The following is a 10,774-nucleotide window of genomic DNA, read 5'->3' as shown; positions in this document are numbered from 1 at the left end:
AATCTAGAGTACAAGAGTGATGTCCACATTTTATGAATAGTTATAGCGTCTTTTCTGGAGACTGCAAAGTCTGCAATAGAAAGCTTCATTTCTTATTACTATTTGCAAGTCAAATGCATGACTTTGGACAAGTCCAATGCATGTCTTTGGTGCTTAATGTATGCTTTCATGTGTCTATGTAAGAAACGTCCAAACTTGTAAAGAATTTCTATAAGAACTTTATTTGAGCCAAACTATGACAATTGCCAGGAAGCAAGATCTCAAATGCTCTGGAGAGTGACAGTTTTGCAATGTCTTTTATGCATTTGAAATTAAGGAAGATTCCATGAAGGTGGGAGAAAGCAATGTGGGGATTGGACTAGAAGGTAGTTAAGATTCCGTGCTCTCTTGTGGATGATTGTGCTTATTTCAAAGTTGTGTTAATCTAGATCAGTGGTTCTCAACCTTCCTAATGCCACGACCCTTTAATACAGTTCCTCATGTTGTAGTGACCCCCAACCAGCTACTTCATAACTGTAATTTTGCTACTGTTATGAATTGTAATGTAAATATCTGATATGCAGGATGTATTTTCATTGTTACAAATTGAACATAATTAAAGCATAGTGATTAATCACAAAAACAGTATGTAATTATATATGTGTTTTCCGATGGTGTTAGGCGACCCCTGTGAAAGGGTCATTCGACCCCCAAAGGGGTCATGACCCACAGGTTGATTACTGCTGATCTAGATGCATAAAAATCATGGCCAGGGCTTGATTAAGGCAACAATAAACCTTTTATTAAGAAAGTTATATGCTGTGGTGTGACTACCCACCAGTTAGGAATTTATGATCAGATCACTCTCAATTTACCTTTTCTATCCATAAAAAAGGTTAAGTGAATGAATGGCTGAAGAAGGTAAATTGACAGTATTTATGTTCAAAAGTTATTTCTTGGACTTGTAGGGATTTATTTTATGTCGCATATTTCCATCAATAATAAAAATACTATCTATTGTATTGTATATATTTACTAGAGGCCTGGTGCATGAGATTCATGCACGGGAGGGGGAATCCCCTCAGCCCAGCCTGCACCCTCTCCAATCCGGGACCCTTTGGGGGATGTCTGACTGTCGGTTTAATCGGACTTCCTTCTCACAATCCTGGACTGCTAGCTCCTAATTGCTCACCTGCCTGCCTGCCTGGTTGCCCCTAACTGCCCTCCCCTGCTGGCCTGATTGCCCCACACTGCCTCTGTGTGCCGGCCTGATTGCCCCTAACTGCACCCCTCCCGGCCTGGTCGCCCCTAACTGCCCCCTGCTGCCAGCCAGGTCACTCCCAACTGCCCCCTCCCTGCCAGCCTGGGTTGCTCCTAACTGCGCCCCCTGCTGGCCTGATCTCCCCAAATGCCCCCCTCTGTTGGCCTGGTTGCTCCTAACTGCCCCCCTGCCAGCCTGGTCTGGTCGCCCCAACTTCCCCCCTCCTGCTTGCCTGGTCTCCCCTAACTGCCCCCCCCTTGCCGGCCTGGTCGCCCCCAGCTGCCCCCCCGCTGGCCTGGTCACCCCACGCAGCCCGCTTGTTCAGTCGTTTGGTCGTCACTCACTAACCTCCCTGCCAGCCTGGTTGCCACACGCAGCCTACTTGTTCAGTCATTTGGTTGTCCCTCACTAACCCCCCTGCTGGCCTGTTCGTAAGCAGTCATCTTGTGAGGGCATGAGGGTCAATTTTCATATCACCTCTTTATTATATAGGATGCATGTTTCATATATTTTATATTTATATATTACATTTTATATGTTATATCATTATGTATTTCATTTAATATTTTAATTGCTGCATTTCAACACATTTTTAATTACATACCTCATTTTTCCTAGTGTTTCATATAAGTCAAAATTTTTAATGTGATTAAATATTTTAATGTAAGTCATTAAGCAAGAAAACGTTTGTTTTTATTTCAATGAATGTGGTCTGTATTTGATAAGTTTAATCAGTACAACCAAATCATTAATTCTAGGTTAGAATTATAAAGCATTGTTAAAGGTACTCACAGCAGTTAGGGTTTACTTGATTAGGTAATTATAAGAAAATGAACATTTTTTTGTTTCTGTGTGAATAATGAAGTCATTTAAAATGTTTAATGGAACTAAAGCAATAATAGCGATGCTGTAGAAATATAGATGGCATTATTATTGCAAACACATTTCCTCTTAAGCTTTGGAGATGATTCATTTCTTTATTGGGCCTCTTTGTTTTAGAGAATTTCAAATATGTATATTCTGTAAAACACATGCAGAACAATACTGGAAGAAAAAATTCATATCTTACTTTTTAGACATGTTGGACAACTGGAATCTATGAATCTTAAACATAAAATAAAGGCATTAATTTGATTAATTGAGAGTGATAATGATACTTTAAGCTGCTTATTTTCCCTTTGATCCATTAATAAATATGAAAATACATTTTCTACGTTCTTTTTGTGTTTAACTATTTTTATCGATTGATTTATATTGAGTTTATTGGTGTTACATTGGTTAACAAAACCACACAGGTTTCAAGTGTACAATTCTATAACATCTTTGCCTACTGTATTGTGTGATCCTTGCCTAAAGTAAAGTCTCTTTCCATCCTCATTTATTCCCCCTTTGCCCTCTTCCACCTTACCACACCCCCATTTCCCTCTGGCTATTACCACACTATTGTCTGTGTCCATTTGCTACATAGGGGCACTTGGGCTGTTTCCAGATCTTGGCTATTATAAATAGAGCTGCAAGGAACATAGGTGTGCAATGTGGGGATTGGAGAAGGTAGTTAAGATTCCGTGCTCTCTTGTGGATGATTGTGCTTATTTCAAAGTATTGTAAATAGAGCTGCAAGGAACATAGGTGTGCATATGTATTCTTTGAAATTAGTGTTTCAGGTTTCTTTGGATATATTCCCAAAAGTGGGATGGCTGGGTCAAACAGCAGCTCCATTTTTAATTTTTTTTGGAAACTCCATACTGCTTTCCATAGTGGCTGCACTAGTCTGCATTCCCACCAACAGTGCAGGAGGGTACCTTTTTCTCCACAACCTCACCAGCACTTGTTTGTTGATATATTGATGGTAGCCATTCTGACAGGCCTGAGGTGTTTTCTGACTGCGGTTTTAAATTGTATCTCTCTGATAATTAGTGACATGGAGCATCTTTTCATATGTCTATTTACATCTGTACGTCCTCGTTGGAGAAATGTCTGTTCAGCTCCTTTGCCCACTTTTAAATTGGATTGTTGTTTTCTTGGTATTGAGTTGTATAAGTTCTTTCATTTGGGGCATATTTCTTTGTCTCCCCATTTTGTCTGCCTTTTTGTGTTTGACTCTATATTAGGTAGATCTGCTGTGACTCCCAAGCTTGTTATCAGGGCTTTCTGATATAAGTGCCTTGTGAAGGTTAGTTGCACAATCTTCTAGATCACCTGAGTTAGGTGCTCCATAAATGTTTCTTGTGTGGGTCATGTTCCCTCTCCTATTGTAGTTGAGTCTTGAATGCTGTTGGTCCATTTGTGGGTGGAGTTAATCCTCAGGCTGGCTAACTATAGAGACAGACCTCTTTCCCTGTGAAGAATGGTTGTTCAGGGCTGCCCCCCAAAGTGGAGTTGTTCCCAGCAGGTTCTGGTGCCTCCTTAAGTCCCCTTTTGGCTGTTCCATTTGTATGGGTAGTTAGGTTGATCTCTGACATGGTTTGAAGCCCACCTGTGGTTGTGTTGGTTCTGGGCCTATTTGGATGGGATTTTGGTGCAGGTAGGTGTCAGACATTTTGTATAACCAACCTTGGGCTACCTGTCTGGAGCCACCATGCTATTCCCTGATTGTGGCTGTGTCTACTGAGCCTGAGTGTGCATGAGAGGGGCCAAGCAATGTACAAGGGTCAGCTTCCTGCAGCTTTGAGCTGGGGACAGATCAATAAAAGGTCCAAGGCTTTCTGAGGTTGGCATCAATCTGTTGGCTACTCTGACAACCCCCTAAGGTTTCCTGGACTTCTTTCAGAGCTTTTTGAAGAAAGACTGTAGAGTGGGCCCAAGCTAGCTGTGCCCCACTGTCTCTTTCATGGTAGGACAGGGCTAGGGAGGGTCTCTACTTCTGGACAGTGTTGTCAGGCATTCAATGGGGAGAATGTGGCCCCTACTTCATAGTCCTACCACTCAGTCTCTGCTAGAATCTCCATCTCCTCCAGAGGGTGCATACTACCCATTCAGGTTGGGTGCAGGAGCAAGCTCAGGAGGGTGGACTTGGGAAAACAGATCAAGGTCTTCCCTTAGGGGTGGCATTGGCCAAGCCCATGAGCGGGGAGTGAGTTCTATGCTTCCTCTTATCTGTGTAGCTATGCCTGCTGGAGCCCTGGACCTGAGCCTCTGAGGGAGACCCACTCTGGAGGTTTTAGCTCTGAGCAGTGTTTCATTCCCCCCACTGATCTGAGCTCAGCAGGACGGGGCCACCACAACTTGGGAAGATAGAGGGAACAGTCTCCTGTTGTGGGTGGTGCTGATCCAGCATGCAGTTTTGGGGAAAGACTGGCTCTTGTTCCAACTCCTCACAGTTCAGTGTTTGTGTTTTTCCAGAGAAAGAGTGCACCAAAGGTCCCTGTTGGATGCAAACAACAGTCCTTTCTGCTGGACTCAAGCTTGGCAGGGTAGTGTCACCAGAATTTGGAGGACCTGGTTAGTGCACTCTCCCAGCTGATGATGTAAGAATAGGAATTCCCGACCTGGGAATATGGTACCTGAGGGCAGTGGGGAATATTAACTCAGGACTGAGACCTCGGTAGCTGGTCCTTAAGGTCTGTCTTCAGGGCCATGCCACCCAGGTATTCTCTTTATGATTCAGTATGCCCTGATTCACCTTCCCTCCACTGGTGTCCCAGGTGAGTACCTGAGAGCAAGCTCATGTGTGTTGGCCTTTTAGAAGGGCACCTTGGATTCTAGCAGACTCCCTCTTCATCTCGCTGATTTTCACTGTCAGATGCTATGCAGGCTCCTCTTCTGGCTCTGGGGCTCTGGATTGGGGGTCCTCAGGGTTGAGACCCCACACTGCTGAGGAGGGGATGGGAACTTTCACAGCAGAGATAACCCTCCAGCTTCTTAGCCACCACACATGGGTGCAGGGGCCAGCCCTCTCTTCATCTCCACTCTTCTTACCAGTTTCTATGTAGCTTCTTCTCTAAATCCTTGGATATAACACTCCTGTTCAGTTGTCCTTCAGTTAATCATGCAGGTTGATTGCTCTATAATTTTGCTATAAATCCAGTTTGGCTTTGGGAGGAGCTGATCGTAGCTTCCACATACTCTGCAGCCATCTCAAAACTCCAAGTTTTCTAATTCCTATCTAAGAAACATAACAATCTACATTTTAGACATTTATAAGTTTATTATAGCCTCTCGGTTAATGCAGTCCATTATTTCTCACAATTTATAATGGACTTCCAAATAATATTGACCTTTGAACCTTTATTTGACCTCTGTTTCAATTTTCTAGTACAAGAGTAGATGGAATACTACTTGAAGTTCATTGCAAATTGGCTTCATTCTCTTTAAAAACTTCAGACCTGATGGCTTTAATAACATTTTATAGTCATTTTGGATCCATTTTCTCTTGATGGGTAGACACAGTTCCACAAGTCAAGCTGGAGGCCTTGACTTCTCTGCTCCTTGTCAGTAGATTCTTTTCCCAGATTTACATATAAATACATTTCCCCGAGGCAACATTTACAACATTTACTCATGACAGCAATGGTCCTTGGGAACTTCACATACAGTAGTTACATGTCATTCTGGAGAGGATATTGTTGATTGCCTGTCATGCCTACTGCCTAGATGCCATTCAGAGGGTTATTTGTTATTTTACAACATCAGAATCTGAAACATTAAGGTCAATTAACCCAAGGGCCACAGTAAGAGTCATGGTTAAATTAAATTTTCATGTGCTATGAGTGATAACTGCCATTAAAAATGATGAGGAACTTAGTACCAATGACAGAACTGTGCAATTATAATTTTTTGTTGTTCTGAGTATCCACACTCCCCATGTTTTCAATTTCTGAATAATTATAAAATTAGTATTTTCAAAATGTCTAGAAATACACTCCCCTCCCTTGTTAACATTCAATATCAGTATAAGGAAGCATTACATAAAGCATGCCAGTGTGGGAACAGAAATAATCCACTGATATGAAAAAGAATTACAAAAGGTAAAAAAGACAGCATTTGAGGGCATATTGGGATAACTTAGACATTTCATTTAGCAGAATGCCAAGAATAAGTTTACATACTTTACCAGAATTTTACATACTATTTTTACACACTGGAATCTTATATTGTGTTTATCTTTGAATCTAAATATCTGAAGCTAAATGTGCTTTGATAAAGAGTTTGAAAGTGAGAAGTATCTCTGACCTTGGGATATGTTATTTTCTGAACATCGAGGTTTGTCCCCCAGAGAATAAGTTTATTGGGACTGTATAAAAAATTCAACCCTGGGTACTTTGAAAAAGAATTTATTTGGCTTTTTAAACTTTGAAGTCAGTCAAGGCAGACAGAGGCCAAAAATAAATATTTTCCTTATGAACTTTAAATTTGAGAACAAAATTTCCTCTTAAAATATTTTAATTATTATTTAATTTAAAACAGGTGGGATTTCTCTTTTTATACTATCACAAGTCCATATGTAGATAGAATACATTAAACTTTAATTTTTTTCTCTATTAAGTATATATGTTTCTAATCACTAATTCATTGGTAGTTACTTTTGTGTGACAGAGCCCATTTTCATCCCAATTTTATTATTTCTATTTCAGCTTCACTTAGTTAAGGAGAGAAATACAGTATCTCTTTTTTATACTGTCACTGATGAATTAGCATGGCTTATAGCACTCATGTAGGCTCTCTGAGAAAACTGAAGTAGGTGGTCAACTGCAGTTCCAGGAGAGAAAGAGAGAGATTAAAAAAAAACAACAAACAAAACATCTTAGTTCTAGTATGAGAATTCTCTCTCCTTTATGTCCTCCCTCAGCCTGGTATGGTTCCCACGGCAAAACTGCCTTCCTCCTGCCACAGTGAGCCAATAAGATCCTCATTCCGTACTACCCCTATCCAGTTATCCTGAACTATCAACTGTTCACAGAAAACTCTAGACAGGAGATGGAAGCAGAGTTCCCTGCATTTCTGTTATAAGCTAATTAGAGAAATGTTATTATAGTAAAAAATATGAATGAAGATGCTGTTCAGAAACAATAGATAAACTATTAACATGTTTTCCTGAATTACCTCTTTCTTCATTGATAGGCATCCTTCTCTCCCTTGTTTCCGCTGTGGTAAAGTCTTTTCAGCTGGCATAAGTAACCAGACATGATAGCCTGATGCAAAAGACAGCTTGGATATTGATGATATTTAAGTTGTTTTCATTATTACTTGCCTCAATGAGTTGAGAATTAAGGATGTCACATAACTATAAAGTGAAATTTAGTGTGAGATCTAACTGGCATATAATTTTGGAAAAGAAATGTTCAGTTTAGCAAAACAGCTGAGAACTGTTTACTGTCAGTAAAGTTCCAAGTGAGAATGCACAGTGGGAGCTTTGGATAAGGTCTTTCAAGACCCATGACATAATAAGCTTTGAATAACAAGTAATTGATGTGAACATCATATGTGGGTAGAACCGGCTTTAACATTAAGTGTTGATTGCACCCTCAGAGTCCCGAATAGGGCATAGAAAAATGGGGTAAGTATATTTAAGGAGTTCCAAGGGCTGAAGACTTAGGACAGTGGTTCTCAACCTTCCTAATGCTGCGACCCTTTAATACAGTTCCTCATGTTGTGGTGACCCCCAACCATAAAATTATTTTCGTTGCTACTTCATAACTGTAATTTTGCTATTGTTATGAATCGTAATGTGAATATCTGATATGCAGGATGTATTTTCATTGTTACAAATTGAACATAATTAAAGCATAGTGATTAATCACAAAACAATATGTAATTATATATGTGTTTTCCGATGGTCTTAGGCGACCCCTGTGAAAGGGTCCTTCTACCCCCAAAGGGGTCGCAACCCACAGGTTGAGAACCGCTGATTTAGGAACTTTTAGGCACAGAATTCTGGGTAACTTTTCAGGAATGTTAGGAAAACTCTTGATTGATAAAGAAAATCTCTCTTCACAAAGAATGACAAGCAGATTCTGAAAAATTGAGAATCCTATTTGGACAGCAACAAACACTAATGCAGATCTGAGTAATAGTTTCAGTGTGTTGGTTTTATTTGAGGGTAATTAGTAACAAACAAACCACAAAGTCTTCTAAAGAAACATTTAAGAGAATAAATATGGAAAAGGGGTATAGATAAAGAACAGACAGCACCATGTAAATTTTATTGTATACCAAGGATGACTTTGAATGATACTATTTTGTAGTTTTTGGAGTCTGTATTAAACTGTTTTAATGTAGTTTTTGGAGTTCATATTAAACTGTTTTAATGTTTCCTATCCATTGGATTAGCAGCTAGAACTCACTTTGTAAAATAAAAGGAGGGGGGTTGACTAATAGAAACAGTATAACAAAAGTGGTTGACAGGGGATAGGTGGTTGGGGTGGGGGTAGAAATTGGAAGAGGTTGGTAAAAGGGTACAACTCATTTCCGTAGATATGAACACAGATTAGGCAAGTCACAAAGCTGGTAGCAGAGAAAAGAAAAATACATGAACTAAGAAGACAAATAAAAACATGGGAAGGTAGAATAGGGCAATGAACTTGACAGGCAGGAGGGTCAGATGTTTTCTCTTTTTTTTTTTTCTGGCACAATATTTTGTGATTAGACATTTATTTGGTATTCCATAAATTTGTTCTTTGGCACACATGTAGTGTGGTTGATTTTGCAGAAAAACATATGCTTATTTCTCACACATATGCATAGTGTATTCTAATAACATCTTTCTGGTTTACATTATGATAAATATATTCTGATTATATTGATTAATGCTCTATATCTACTTTATATCTTTTGTATTTTCTCTTTTAAAATATATTTTTATTGATTTCAGAGAGGAAGGGAGAGGGAGAGAGAAATAGAAACATCAATGATGAGAGGGAATCATTGATTGGCTACCTCCTGTAGGCCCCCTACTGGAGATTGAGCCCGCAACCTGGGTACGTGCCCTAATTCAGGATTGGAACGCTCACCTCCTAGTTCCGAAAGTTGATGCTCAACCACTGAGACACACAGGTAGGCCTTTTGTATTTTCTTTTGACTTCATTTCCATTCCATTAAATTTAGTGAGATACATTCTCTTCTTTAAATTTAAATTTCTACTCAGCAAAAAGCTATTTGGGGAACAGTATAATTTATTAGCTATCTTTTCTTAAAAATTTTCACAACAAAAGTTTATTACATCACTGCCAAGTATGTATCCCCAATACTGTTTTATGCAGTGTACTGTAAACTTTCAGATTTGTTCTTGCAGATGTTGAACACCTTAGATACAGCTAGGTTTCTATGTATTAATATATAGAAACATTAAAATGGGGTTAAGCCATTTATGAGGAAAATAATGGAACTTGCTGACTAGATGAGAACAATTTGAAACTTATAGAATTAGAATTTTAGCAATGAATTGAAATACATTTTTTGGCTTTTAAATTTTGTTTTGGTTTTTAAATATAAATCTTTGAATACTTTATGGACTCAAATCCTTGAATTTATATAACTTAACCAAAATGTTGCTCTGGATTTTAGATTATAATTTATATTATATAATTATAGTGTATAATTTTATTTTCTATTAACAATGTAAAGAACTTATATAATATTAGTTTAAAGTTTTAGGCCTATAGCTCTCTTTTACCTTCCAATAAAACTTCGAAACACACTATTTTGGATCATGTAAATCACTATTTTAAATTTTGACCAATTTCTAGTCAATATGTTTATTTTCAGGGATACTTATCATTGATGAACTTAAATGGTATGTTTACCCCAAATCAAATATATTTTTGAAAATAGATGTTACCTTAAAATAACAAAAATACCTGCCACAAAAACCTTCACAAAATAAGAAACCACACAAAAATAGTATGCATCTACTTTATTGAAGCTCTACTTAATATTCTACAGTTTTGAATAACACTATTGGACAAGAGAAAAACCTTTAAAAAATTCTTCCCAAACATAGAAATAGAACCTAGACTACCATTCTATCCACTGAGACAGTCTTGAATTTCCAGAGTTCCTGCTGTGCTGAGACCTTAGTTCTGACTTTGAATCTCAGAGTTAATTAAGGAGAGCAAAGAACATATCCTCCTATTTTTTTGTGACTTAAAATTAAGGCGATTTAGAATGAGTACTTGGGGTGGGTGGTGGGTGGGGAGTTATTAACCCAGGAACTTATATGCATATATGCATAGCCCATGGACACAAACAATAGTGTGGTGAAGGCCTGGGAGGGGCAGGTGCAGGGTGGAGGGGGTCAATGGGGAAAAAAGAGGGGGGGCATCTATAATACTTTCAACAATAAAGATAAATAATAAAAAAAGAATTAATACTCTTTAGGAGACTATCCCATGTAAAGACACAGACACAGGAGGGGAAATTCATTGCGATGATAGAGGCAAAAATTGAAGTTCTATAGCATCAAGCCCAGGATTGCCAGCAAAGCACAAGAAACTAGAAGAGGCAAGGAAGGATTCTCCCCTAGAGGCTTCTAGGGAACATGGCCCTGCCTACACCTTGATTTTAAACTTTTAAGCCTCCAGAACTATGAGATAACTA

This window comes from Myotis lucifugus, unplaced genomic scaffold (assembly GCF_000147115.1).
Source record: "Myotis lucifugus unplaced genomic scaffold, Myoluc2.0 scaffold_51, whole genome shotgun sequence".
Classification (NCBI taxonomy): Eukaryota; Metazoa; Chordata; class Mammalia; order Chiroptera; family Vespertilionidae; genus Myotis; species Myotis lucifugus.
Note: the sequence above shows the minus strand (reverse complement) of the source record.